We start from the raw sequence: 14,513 nt of genomic DNA, 5'->3' as shown, positions 1-14,513 counted from the left end.
TACCTGTATAATATGCTAGCTAAACATATGTTATTCTTTTATATTACAGTGTATGATTGCAAATCTCCAGGACATTGTTCTCTCTTGAAGGCCTGAAACACAGGCTGCTCTCACTCTTCAACCCCTCCTTCTTCCATCTTCTAAACCCCAATTCAAATGTGCCTTCATCCAGGAAGCCTTTCCTAATTCTTTTTTTTTTTTTTTTTTAACCCTTACCTTCTATCTTAGTCTCAATTCTAAGAAAGAAGAATGGTAAGGGCAAGCAATAGGGTTAAGTGACTTGCCCAGGGTCACACAGCTAGGAGGTATTTGAAACCCAATTTGAAACCAAGCTTTTCCAACCCCATGCCTGGTCCTTTGTCCAATATACTACGTAGTTGCCCCTCTTTCCTAATTCCTACCCAACCCTAGCAGTAATGGCCTCCCCCCAGGAACCTGCCATAGCCCTTTGCATTTTTCAAAAATCCTGTTCATATAGTATATGTAGTGGGGTCAGTTGTGGGGGTGTCCTAACCTTCTACTGGATTATAAAGCAAGGGTGTGCTGGAGCCAGGAACCAAATGTTAAAATTTCAAGTTAAGCAATTATACCTCCTTAGATGACAAATGCTATTAATCAGAGCCTGTTTTATTGTTTTGACAATTGTCTAGAATTAAGAAAGTGGTGGAGAGATGTTAATAATGTTGATTAAAGTTAAAAGTGTGCCCTTCATAACCCCCCATCCCCACCCCCCAGAGTAGGTTGTTAAACGTGTAGCAGCCTATCACTGATTGAGTATAAGCCTCATGAGGATAGGGACTTACCTAACCATTACACCTCTCTCTGTGCCTAGTGTTGGGCTCTGTACACAAGTATTTGTGGTTCTATTACTGCATTTTATTATTTTATTTTATTTTTTGCCTTTGACCTCAAGTACTCGCCTGACTCCCTAGTCTTGAACGACTGACATCTGTCAGCCAATTCACACTTTCTGACCATGATTCTAAGGGGCTGCAGGGGATTGAGCTCAGTACTCCAGCCCTGATTTCACCCCCACCCCATCCAGCTTTTCTAAGGATTCTTCTCCCTTCATCTCAAAGCTGGAAGACCTAGTGCATGTAAGAAGGAGGGAGGGTGTTCACTCAAGACTCAGTAAATAAGTTATCTACATGTGAACCTTTTCTGACCCTCTTAGTTCACCTTGTCTGTCTGTCTTTCTCTGTCTCCCTCTTTCTTCAGTCACTCTCTTCTCTCACTCTCTTTTCTCTGTCTCTCCTGTTTGCATGTTGTATGTATTCTCCGACTAGAATATAAACTCCTTGAGGACAGGGACTTTTTTTTCATCTGACCTCTGTCTCTGTTTTCCAGTACTTAACTACCTTCTGACAAATGCTTCTGTCAGTGGGCCAAATATGTCCCAGCATTTCCCAGGATGACAAATCACTGTTAAACATCAGTTGTACCAGCTGCCTAAAAAAGCGGGGTGGGAAGAGTCTTCTCCCCACCTCCTCAAAAGGAGAGACATCTGCAGTTTGATTTCACTCCAGCTCAGCCTAACATCTGAAGAAAGAAACCAAATCTAAGATATCATTGGAGTGAAGCCCCAAGAAAGAAGCCTTTAATCTTCTAAGAATTCCTTTCATTTGTTCATTTCTCACATGATTCTGATCAAGAGCAAAACAAGTCCCAGCTGTGTCTATACCATAACAAATCATTTCGGGTGAAAAAGACAAAACATCTGTAGGAAAAGCCTTAACCACAGTCAATCAGCCAGATGTTTGCCTTAGAGGGCACTAGACACCCGGATGTTTACAGGTAACCCACAAAATTCTTTGATCATTTTCTATCCAGATGTCCTCCTACAAGACAGACCCAGTCTGTTTTTATTCCTGTCCTCATTATTCCAGTTCTTAAGGTCTAGCTTCTCAGTATGGAAAGTTCCTTCTAGGATAATCAACTTAGTCTCTTCCCAGAACTCCCCTCTCTTATCTATGACCTCTAAGCTTTTGCTGTCCCCCCAAGCCGGAAATGCTCTCCCTACACACTCCTTCCTTCAGAATCTCTAGGATTTCTTCCAGAGGCTGCATTCATTTGTTTTCTATGGGAAGACTTTCTCCTCCCTTCTTTTAAAATCGTTATACAGTCTTATTCATTTGCATATTCTAGCCCTCAAGCAGCAGGTAAGCTCATTGAGGACAAAGGCCATTTTTCTTTTTGTCTCAGTACTCCCGCCCAGCCAAGAGATGGGCTTTGAACAAAGTTGGTGATTCATAAATTCAGTGTCAGGTTCTATCAAGGACAAGTTCAGTCACCAAACCATAACAAAATAGGAAACTGAAGCATGAGTTGGTCAGAGCAGAAGATCGAGGTGAGATTCAGGCACCTGACAGCAAACCTGGTCAGCTATTTATTACCTGGCATGACTTTGGATCTTTCCTTCTCTGGGTCTCAGTTGCTCCACTCTAGAGGATGAAAGATTTCCAATGTCTAAGGTTCCTTTTAGCTCTAATGCCATATGACTTATTCTGTGATCTGGGTACCAGGAATGAGGCATGAACATGCTCTTAGGTTATATCATGCAATGCAGTCATCTGTACTGCTGTCTGGGACTGTATCATCTCTTAATTATGAATCTCCTTCAGAGCCCAGAATTGTGCCTTTTAGCTTATAGCAGGCACATGAAAGGGCAGTTAGGTTGCACAGGGATAAAGTGCTGGACCTGGAGTAAAAAAGACATCTTAATGATTTCAAATCTGGCTGCAGACACTTACCAGCTTTGTGGCAAGTCACTTAATTCTGCTTGCCTCAGTTTCCTCATTTGCAAAAGGAGCTGGAGAAGGAAATGGCAAACTACTCCAGTATCTTTGCCAAGAAAACCCCAAATAGGGTAATGAAGAGTGACACAACTGGTTTGCCTCAGTTTCCTCATCTGTCCAAATGAGCTGGAGAAGGAAATGGCAAACTACTCCATTATCTTTGCCAAGAGAATCCCAAATGGGGTCAATGAAGAGTTAAATACAACTAAAAAATGATTGAAGAAGACTCTAGGTCCAGCATATTTTTTCTGTAATATATCACCTGTTGGACTGTACACCTGGTCTACACCAACAGAGCAACTGTGTCCAGCATGATCCAAGATGGTGGATCCAAAAACTGTCCAGTTCCAAACATAAGCTTAAAGTGAGATCTCTTTGAAAGAAAAAAATAAGACTGGTAAACAATGAAAAACAGGTATACACTTGAAGCAATATGGCGTACTAGGTAAAGTGCTGGGTTTGGTAGATAGATTCCATTTCTGTTTCTGATATTTACCACTTCAGCTATGTGACCCTGGTCAAGTAATTTCACCTCTAGGCACCTAGGGAAATTCTCTATAACTTAGTATTAAATCGAGATGGATTTCTATCAGTGTAGATAGAGGGAATTTTCCTTGTGACAAAAAAATCACAAATTCCAGGTATTCATGTAATGTTTCCAATTAAAGTAAGAGAGTTGCACTCAATGGTCTCCATGGTCTCCTCCATATCCTAACACTGTATGTCCTGGATTCTAAGATGTAGGTTCTGTGGAGGAAATGCATCTCCTATTCAGACCAATTTGGGTCTTGCAAACTTATTGTCTCCCAATCTTTTGATGAAGGAGGGAGGCCAAGTACACACCCAGTGGCTCTGGGAAACCCCGTTTTTCCGGAAGTGGCCAAGACCTGAGACCATATTCATTCTCCCTGGAGGAGAGAAAATAAAAACATTTTCTTTCCTTAATGGGAACCACTTGCAGTTTGCCCATAATTTCCCCTCTATTAACGAGGTTTGGCAAAGTGCATAAACTCCCTGTGCCAGCTTGAGTCTGATGCCTTAAGGCAGATGGTTGGGAGTAGACGTGCCTTCCCCACAATATCCCCTCTACCCCACCCTCAACCTCCCCCTCAGAAAAACTATTAGGAGAACAAAGTTTCTGGGTTTTCCCTAAGATGGCTGTCTATGGACAGATCTCCTCTTGTCACCTGTATGGGCCCAGTTTGAACTACTTCCTGCAACCCCAGCCCAGATCCCCTGTTCTTCTCTGTTTCTCTTCCCCCGCCCCTACCTCCAACAATTTTGCTATTGTTGCTCCAGCATGTCCCATAATTCATAACCTCATTTGGGGTTTTCTTGGCAGAGATGCTGGAGTGGTCTGCCATTTCCTTTTCCAGGTCATTTTACATATGAGGAAACTGAGGCCAACAAGGTTAAGTGACTTGCTCAGGGTCTCACAGCTGATAAATATCTGAGGCCATATGTGAACTCAGGAAGATGAGTCTTCCTGACTCCAGGTCTGACACTATCCACCGTGCCATTCAGCTGCCTCAAAGAGTTTTGCCCCTTTTCTATTTCCAGGGTGCAGGTTAGCCCAGGGATCACAGAATTTAAGGGGAAAGGGACTTAGGAATCATTTAATTTAACCTTTCATCTTACAGATGAGGGAACTGAGGCCCATTGAAGTCAAATGACTTGAACAAAGTCATCTAGGTAGTAAATAATAGTTGGGCTTTGTGCCTCAAGGTCTGTTCCCTACCATATTACCCCCTCTGTTTCCACTGGGGTCTTAGGAGTCCTATTTTTTAAACAATCCTTATCTTTTGTCTTAGTATCAATTCTAAGACAGAAGAGGGGCAAGGGCTAGGCAATCAAGGTTAAGTGCCTTTTCCAAAGTCACATAGCTAAGGAAGTGTCTGAAGTCATATTTGAACCCAGGTCCTCCCAATTTCAGGCCTGATGCTCTATCCACAAAGCCACCTAACTGTCCTCTTTGGAACCCTAATAAAGACAGCAATACTCCCTCTCTGAAGTAAAGGCCTTTATTCCAAGTTCCCAAACTTGCTTTGTCTCTCTTCTCCATTAGACTTGACATGGATCCCACTGGCCTTCCAAGCTCAGTTCCATAGTCCCTACCTAGCTGAAATCTGCTCTGTTTACTCCAGTCAAAATGCTCATCCCTTGCTTTCATTTCCAGAAACACTCCCTCTGTACCATTCAAATGACCTTATCACATACTGCCATGATTCTGAGTTTGTGTATGGCAAAGGCCTGGGTTCAAATTCTATATCTGACACTCTGTGTCAGATCATGAACAAGTCACTTCTCTCACCCTCAGTTTTCTCATCTGTAAAATGGGGGTGATAATAATTATGAGGTTCAAATGAGAGAGCATATGGGAAGGGATGGAGTGTAATAGAAAGCTTTGGGTTTGGAGTCAGAGACCTCAAGTTCAAATCCAAGGCCTGCTACTTTCTACCTAATGACCTTAGCCCAGTTGCTTGAGCTCTCTGAGCCTCAGTTTCTTCATTTGAGAACTGGACTAAATAACCGTTAAGGTTTCTTCTAGTTCTAGATTCCCCAGGGGTTCTTCATCTGGGGTATATAAACTTAAAAAAATATTTGATAGCTATATTTCAATACAATTGGCTTCTTTTGTAATTCTTAGTGTTTTATTTAATGCATTTTAAAACCCTTACCTTTTGTCTTAGTATTCTAGAAGTCCCAGAATCAGTAAGGGATAGGCAATGGGAGTTAAGTGACTTGACCAAGGTCACACAGCTAGGAAGTATCTGAGGCCAGATTTGAACTGAGGTTTCCCATCTCCAGGCCTAATGCTCTATCCACTGTGTTATTTAGCTGCCCCTTTTAAAATTCATTTTAAAACATTTTTTTTTGAGAAGAGGGTCTATAGGCTTTCCTAAACTTCCAGAGGGGACCAAGATTCAAAAAAAAGGTTAAGAACTCCTGTTCTCAGCCAATGACCCAACATAAAATGCTTTGCAAACCCTAAAACCCCATCTATCGTCAGCTTTTATTTTCACTACTTCTTACTCTGTACCTTGTATCATCCAGTAAAATACAAGTTTCCTAGAATCAGGAATTGTTTTTTTTTTTCTGTCTTCATATCCCAAGGGCCTAGCATAGTGCTTAGGACATAGTGAACACTCAGGAAAGACTTCTTGGATGGAATCGAATGACTTATTTTTGGCCATGTTATCTTCTCCACCCCACTCTGCCTCCTGCATCCTCCCCAAGCCTGATGTTCCTTACCTATAAAATGAATGGATTGGATTTTGTTGTTCTTGAGTCATTTCAGTCATGTCCAACTCTTTGTAACCCCTTTTGGGGTTTTCTTGGCAAAGATAATGGAATGGTTTGTTATTTCCTTCTCTGAGTCATTTTACATATGAGGAAACTGAGGTCGACAGACTTAAGTTACTTACCCAGGGTCACACAGATGATAAAGGTGTCTGAAGCTGGATTTGAACTCAGGAAGATGAGTCTTGGCTCTCTGTCCCCTGCTGCCTTGGGTTAGACTAGATGACCTCAATTTGCTTCTGATTCCCTTCCCACTCCCTAGTATGGTGATGGCGAACCTTTTAGAGGGGCAGGTAACAAAAGAAATGTCCACAAGATGGGAAGGGAAGCCCAGCCCCATGTCCCTCTGGCTTTCTAGTAATGAACTCTGGCAAACTCTCTGGCGAACCACAGAGAGGTCCTGAGTGCCCCCCTCTGACACATGTGCCATAGGTTCGCCACTATGGTTATAATATAAGCTTTATAAAAGCGGAGATGCTTGCATTTGGATCTTTATCCTTAAGGATATAGTACCTTACATGCATTCAATACTGGATCATAAGTGTTGAATAGAATGATTTTGTGTTCAGAACTTATTTTTCCTAGGGAGTATGGCGAATCCAAGGCACAAAGTGATTGGATATTTAGACCAAGCTCTACTGTACTCCAGATCCTCAGTTATCTACCCAGCTGAAAGGCTGGGAAACAGACACTCTGGTCAAGCCAGGTAAAAAGGTTCATGTTCCCTGGAAGGCTGGAGAGGCTGATCCTAGTCTGACGTGGATGATTCTTAGGAAACCCACCTGATAAATCAAACATACCCACACCAGGGAACTCCATAAATATTCATTAAATGAATGAATGAGGGAATACCTGCCTGGCCCTTCACACTGCTTGGGTATCTGGCCTCCTCCCTATGGTGGAGGAACATGGGAAAGAGGAAGCCCTCAGTTCCCATTGCTCTCTCCTCATTTTGTATGAATAGCAGAGTGATTATTTGCATGGCTGCTTTAAACAGATTTAAAAAGCAGCCTCCTCCCTCCCTGCTTAGTCCTGAAGCACATTCCCTCTGGAAAACAAAGAGTCAGTGCGGGGACCTTGCCCTGCTTCTCTCCCAGGAAATGTGGCTACTGTGGGTGGGAACCACTGACCCTGCTTCCTTCCAGGGTAACAGCAGTGCTCAAGAGGCATATTTCTGACTCAGCCCATACTGGGAAGTAGGCTCTGAGAGCTTGCAGCCTAGCATGGGAGATGGGGGAGGGACATTGCCCTCCTTCCCCTAGGAAGGGACTGATCTTCTGGCCTCTGCCAGGCAGCTGGTGCACAAGCCCTCGCTGACTCCCCGTGAAATGGGACTTGGGGAAAACATGCATATTTGGGAGTTGTTGCATGTTTCTATTTTGAGCGGATGCTGTTCTCTTTATTTCTTTTCCCTGACAAACCCTCCCTGCGCTTCAGCGCCTCAGAAGCCAGACTAGGAGGCTATTTTGACAGACTTTTGACACCTCCCCTGGCAAGCAACACACTCAGATTATGAGGGGAGGGGGGACATGAGTGAAGAAATTTCAAATGAGAAGCCCTTCTCCATGATCTCCCCAGAGTCAAGTCTGTAGGACATCTGGACATCCTCAGCCTTACAGAAAACACTTGAAATGTAAACCTTAAAGTGTTAAAACAATGCCAGATAGTTCTGGTATCACAGCATCCCTGTTTGCACAGCTAAGGGTAGGGGTCCAAAAAGGAAGGCAAGAAGAATCCCAGCTCTCTGAAAATGAATTCCTCAATTCCCCAGCCCAGGAATTTGAGTCAGTCTTGAATATCAGTCTGGACAACCAATAGCCTCTGACCTCTGAGAAGAAAAGAGAGAGCTTCACAGCGTCATCATAGGTTCAAAGAATCCATGGTGATTTACTCAGCTCTAATAAGAATAGTTAATATGTATATAGTGCTTGAAGGTTTAAAAAGCACTTGACAGGTATTATCTCATTTGATCCTCCCCACAACCTGAGAGATAAATGTAATTATTATCTCCATTTTAGAGATAAGGAAACTGAGACCAAAAGAGGTTAATTGACTTGGCAAGAGACAAACAGTGACTTTGGTTCTCCAAGGCAGGATTTAAATTCAATATTGCTTGATGCCAAGTTTAGCACCCTTTCCCTTGTCCCACATAAAGTAGACATTCTTAACCTTTTTTTATGTCATAGACCTCTTTGAAAATCTGTTGAAGCCTCTACATCCCTTCTCAGAAATGTTTTTTAATACATAAAATAAAATATAGAGTATTATAAGGAAGTCAATTGTATTGAAATAAAGATGTAATTTTTCTCATTCAAGTTTACAGACTCTCCTGAAACATATCCACAGACTCCTTAGGTTGCTAAGTCTTGCTCTGGAGTGTTTTTTTTTTTTTCAGGGAGGGGAGTTGTAGAAGGAAAAGAGGGCAGTGGCCTTTGAGAGACAGGGCCCAGGACTTCATCTCTCTAGTTTCCCATCCTTTAGAGACAGAGCTCTGCAGAGTGCTTTGTTGTCCCACTGCTATCTGGGAAGCTTCCTTTGGGCATAAATGCTCAGCCAGTTAACTGCCTGTGAGACCTGGTTATGCTGCTTCATTTCTGTAAAATTAGAAGGCTGGACTTCATGGCCTCCACGGTCCCCTTTTCAGCTCTAAATCAAAGCACTGTGAGATAAATTGGGGAGAAGAGGGAGAAGAGAGGGATGTGGGGAACATGGGTAGTTACAACCTGTCTACCTACTAAGGGTTTAGGTCTTTCACAAGGCCTCTTAACTGCTTGTTAAATTGAATTATTCATTGGGAAGCATTCACTTTTGAAGGGGGAGGTCAATTGCTTAGTCTCCCCTGAAAGTCAGAACATTCTCTCCCCTCAACCAAACACAATCTAACCCTCTCTCTAGTATTACATACATGCTAACTGGGACTTAAACTGGGAAAAAAACAAGTCAATGCCATAGGAACCAGGCTTGAACTTAGGTCATAGCAATATGGATGTAGATCTGGAAAGGACCGTAGAAGCTACATAGTCCACTTCACCCATTTTACAAAGGTGGAAACTGAGTCTCATATAGATTAAATGATTGTTTGGCTCAAAGTCTAATTATCCCCCATAATATGCTTCTTCCCCATCTGTCCAGTGAGACACAGGGGGAGACATTGTCTGGGCTATTGTACAGTAAAAAGGAACTTGAATCTGTCCTTGATGGATTGACTCCAGGAGTTAGGACACTCTGGTTCTAACCCCTGATCATCCATAGATTAGGGTGACCTTGGGCAATTCCTTTTTTGGGTCTCCATTTCCTTATCAGGAAATAACAGAGGGTTAGTCTACATGATCTAAGGTTCCCTTCCAGCTCTAAATCAATGCTCCCAGAGATATAACTTTCCTAGTTTCCTATTTCTCCACACACAATGGGAAATAATCTTCGACTTTCCTTATCCCAAGGGAGTATCAAAAATGGTAAAAGCCCCAAGGCCTCTACAGATTCACTGGGGTAGAACCCAGTTCTCCACCCTCAAATTTAGTCCCGCCCCTAAATTAGAAACCATCAGCAAAATCTCTAAAATCAGAACATCGTTAAGAGAGCTCTGAGAAATCAGTAAGTCCAGTCTCTTCCTTTTACAGATGAGGTGCAGAGAGGGAAGTGGTCCTTAGTGTGAATATGAGAGCCCAAATTACCTCCCAGGGTTCCTGAATTCTAGTCAAGTAGTATTAATAGATTCCACACTGAGCTAGGTTTCTGGTTTGGGAAGGTAAGTGGAGACAAGATGGGGATGAAGGCAAAGGACAAGATGGGGTAGAGGATACAAAGTAGTCGATACCATGTTTTAAAAAGCCAAATCACAAAAGCTTCCCTGGGAGGAATGTCACGCTGAAATTCTAGGCACCCCCATCCCCGCCCCAGTCCCAGGTTTCATCTGTACAATGAGGGTGGAAATTCAGCCTCTCAGTCTTTGAGGTGACTTATTCATTCAAAGCTGTCTCCTAGTAGGCATGGAGTATGAGCTGTGAGCTCTGTACTACCTCATATCAGTGCTTCTTAGAGAGAATTGGAGCTGCTAGTGGAAGGATTGGGGGGTGGGAACAGTATGTGTCACTTAAATGAAAAGAAATCCCCCCTATGATCTGCAGCTTGGGAACAGAGACCCTGCTGCAAGAAAGCCCTGGATTAAGGATAGTTCTGCCTTACAAGTCAAAGATAGGAAGTAAGAGAGAGGAAGACAACAGAGACAGGCAGGAGAGAAGTGAGACAGAAAGACCTAGAGAAAAGGGGGGAAAAATTGCAAGGAGAGATGCAGAAACAAGTGGAGGGGATTATTAAGGGAGAGACAGAGACATTAAGGCAAAAGAAAGGGGAGATTGAAGGCGTGTGGCTTTCAATACAAAGGGTTGATGGGAGGCAGAAGGAGGTTTTAAGAAGGGATGGTGAGGGGAAACACTAAAAGCAAGTTTATTCAGGCACACAGCTAAAAGAGATAGCTTTTGTTCTCTAACAAAGAGAAAGTGGGAGCCACAGCAGCTCTAAAGTCGTAGGAGCCTAAATCCACATCCTGAGGTCTGGAACTAAGCTCTGTTGCCCAAGGGACCTCAATGCTTGAATGTTCCTACACAACTAGCTGAGGGTCAGAGGGTTTTCCATCAGGGAATGAAAGATCTCTCCACCATCTCCTCAGCGCAGTGAGCCAGTCTCTTACCAGAAGCAAGGTACAATACAACCAGCATACAAGAGTGTGTGTGCATAGGAATCAGAGTAGTGGAGGGGAGGCCCCGAGTATTCTGGTGCTCCAGGCACTAGTATGTGCTCGAGAGAATGAATGGGTGTCTCAGGGAAGAATCCTTTGATCAATCACCTATCTTCCATGTTCATTCGGGGAAGGCTACCGCGCTAGCTGTATGCTCCCCGCGTTTGTCTAACTAGAAAGAGGGGGTCAGAAAAAGGGGTGTTGCGACTATACTCATCCTATCTCGCGTTCAGAACAGGGATCACCCCAGTTACCTTCAGTCACTGCCTCCCAGGCCGCCTCTAATTGCTGACCGGACCTGTCCAAGGTGCTGAAACCAACGGAAGCACAAATGCTTTCTCTCACGGGGCATTGAGCCAGGAGAGCAGATGCCTTCAAAGCCCAACCTGCCATTAGCCGGAGGGGGCGAGCTTCCTTTCCCTGGGGGAGTTTGGAAAAGTTCTTTGCGCTGCAGTGTTGGCACCAATCTGACAATACTGCGCTCTCCCCCCTCCCCTTCTGTCCCATAACACCCTGGAGTTTAGTCTTTTTTTTTTTTAACTCTCTGCTCCGTTTGCATCCCACCCCCGCGGGCCCAGGACCCACTGACCGAGAACCCGTTTCTCCTTCTGACCCAAAGAAAACTGAGGGAGTAGGGAGGATGGTTTGCTGAGGCACAGCTCAGACAGCCCCTTCTAGGCATCCTTCCGCACTGGCTTCTGTTTGAGCCCTCCACCTTCTTTTTCCAGCTCATCTCGCCTCAGCCCCTCCATAAGCAGCCACGGAGATGAGAGTATTGTAGCTGATGAGCTCGGAGCTCTAAGGTCCCTTCTAGCTCCGACATTCTGTAAGCCCTTTACTGGACAGAACTCTTCGGTTAGTTGTCTTCCTCAAATCTCCCTTCCCCCCCCACCCCCACTTCCGTGGACCCTTTAAATTTGCGGGAGTGTGTGTTGGGAGTGGGGGTGGGGGCAATAAGAGCTGTAAGTCTTATTAACCCTTTCCATTTTCCCATCACAATACCCCCTGCTGCCCCAATCCTCTAAGAGCTGCTCGGTCCGCTCAACTTTTACCCAACCGCGCGGTAAGATGGAGGAGGGGGCGGGAAGGGAGAGATCCAAAAGAGACGGCTTGCTACAGGCACAGCTTCTAAAGAATAAGTCTGCTCGTCCTTCTGAAGCCCTGGCCTCGAGGAGTTTGCTAGGTGCCGCGGAGTGGGAGTGGAGGGGTCCGCATGGTCATTCGGCCTCTCTAGCGCCTGGGATCCTGACCAGGGACACCCCCCTCCCAAAGCCCAGTCGACTGGCAAAGAGAGCGTGGACCCGGGGCAGGCGGCACCAAGTCCATCCTTGGATGTGCCCATCCTTGTCCTCTCGCCCTCTCCCGCCACCCTCCCTAGTCGCACTTACCTCTGGCTGGACCGTCGGGCGCCCCGGCGAGCCTGGCCCCGCGGGCCACAGCCTCCAGAGGCGCGCCGTGCCCAAGGCGCACCCGGAGGCTGGCACGCTGCGGCCACTCGGACCTGCTCCCCTCCCCCAGAAGCCGCGGGCGGTCACGGAGCCCGCGGACTTCCTCTGAGCCCGAGGCCGGCGGGGGGCCCCCAGCTCGGGTTGGGACCCGGGCTCCTGGGGAGCACAGACCGCCCCTCGAGGCTGACCTGGGCTCTGGCCAGGGGCTGCAATGCTCAGCGAAGCCGGCCGGCGCGGCCAGGGAGCCAGAGAGGGAGGTAGACGAGCGAGTGAGCTAGCGAGCAGCAGCAGCCCCACTGGAGGAGCCGCCGCCGCCGCCTTTTATCCGCCGCCCGCCTTTGTTTGGGTCCCGGCTTCAACCATCCGCCGTGGGGAGGTCGAAGTGGGGAGGCAGACTCCCCAGCCTCGGAGTGTCCCTGGCGGGCCCCTCTCAGCCACTCTTCCCCGGCTGACTCCGCGGCCAGCCCGGGGCCTCGGCTGTGCCGCTGCGCAGAGGAATTCTGAGCCCAGAAGCTCCGCGTTGCTAAGCCTATTCCTTCCCCTGCAGGAGCCCGAGCGGTGGTACAGCCGGGCTCTATATATTCGGCAGGCGGAGGCTACGAGGGGGAGGATGTTTTGGGGAGGCTGCTGGCTGGTGGTGAGTTTGGGGTGCCGAGCAGCGACCCCTGGGGGTCCGTCTCTGCCTCTGCAAAGGGCAAAAACCCTTGGTCCCCTCCACCAGCATTTTCTTGTTGTTTTCTAACCTGCCTCCAAGAATCTTCGAATTTAGAGTCTGAAAAGACTTATAAAGATTATGTAGCCCACCCTATTGGTTTACAGAGTAAGAAACTGAGGCCCAGAAAGCCAGGCAGGTAGTAAACTTCAGAGGCAAGATTTGAATCCAGATATTGGAACTCCAACTCCAGTGTTCTTACTACAGATACTCATACCACCTTCTCTTTTCAGTGCCGCTGGAGAAGCCCCAAGCTGCTTGTCCTCATGGCCCTTGGCAGATCACCAGCCTCCTGGGTACCTCTGAGGGCATTCCCTGGCCTCCATTGCCAAACCTAGGTTCTTGGCATCCACCTGCAGCCTGCCCTCATTTGGTGGCATTCCTGTCTCCTCTGGTGGAAGCCTGTCACGCTCTCTCACTGTCATGCCAGCTCTAGAAAACTGGGATATTCTCCAAATCCAGCACACTATGCCATCCTGCAGGCCAGAATGACTCCTCCCCCAGCCTGCCCTAGGCCCCAGCCAGCTGGAGGAACAGGAGGGGAGAGGGGGAATAAGGAAGTATCTGCCAGTAGGTGGTGCCAGACCATTCTAGGGCCAGTAGACCTGCCCAACTTTCTCAGATAAGCTGCCTAGTATTGGTTCGCCCAATATCACAGTCAGGGTTGGCCTACCCACAATGGATGATGTTTTAACAAATTGGCCTGAGGAAGCAAAGGGCAAGAGAAGAAAAGGGGAAAATTCCACCAAGAGGAGCTTAGTCTGACAGCTGCTGGGGAATAGACTGTTAATGAAAGGATTTGGGACAGGAAAGGAACAGGAAGCAGTCTTAGAATCATAAATTTAGACTAGAGAGGATTGGCTAAGTGGTTTACTCAAGATCACATTATATTTCTTTTGTTTATAACATAATATTATAGCTAGCTGTTATATGATACTTTTAGGTTTGCAAAGAACTCTACAAATATCCCATTTGATCCTCACACCAATCCTGGGAAACGTGCTATTTGTCTCCATTTTACAGATGAGGAAACTGAGGCAGAAAGCAGTTGTATAACTTGTCTAGCTTCACACAGTTGGTAGAAGTCTGAGGCTCAGGTCTTCCTGATTGCAAGTCCAAAACCCTCTATCTTCTGTGATACTTATTTAATAAAATGTTGTGTTCCCCTAATTAGAACGTAAGCTCCTTGAGAGCAAGAACCATCATGCTTTTCTATTTTTACCCAGAGTACCTAGCTCCAGTGCCTACCACAATAGTAGGCATTGTTGATTAAATAAATGCTGACTGATTGACAGCATTTTGCCATGTTTTCCTCATTGATAAACTTATTGTGTAATAAATAGTGCAAGAGTGAGTTTATCTTCATTTGGCAAATAAGGAAACTAAGGTTCTGAGACCCTACATGACTTGCCATCTGGTCATCATCTCAGGTGTTCTTCATATTTAGTATTTATTTAAAAGATATTTATTGAACATTTAGTATTCTCAGAGCTGCATACTAGGTAGGCACTAGAATGAAG

The sequence above is a fragment of the Gracilinanus agilis genome, chromosome 3, assembly GCF_016433145.1.
Source record: "Gracilinanus agilis isolate LMUSP501 chromosome 3, AgileGrace, whole genome shotgun sequence".
Lineage (NCBI taxonomy): Eukaryota > Metazoa > Chordata > Mammalia > Didelphimorphia > Didelphidae > Gracilinanus > Gracilinanus agilis.
The sequence above is the reverse complement of the archived record's forward strand: the minus strand, read 5'-3'. Positions refer to the sequence as shown.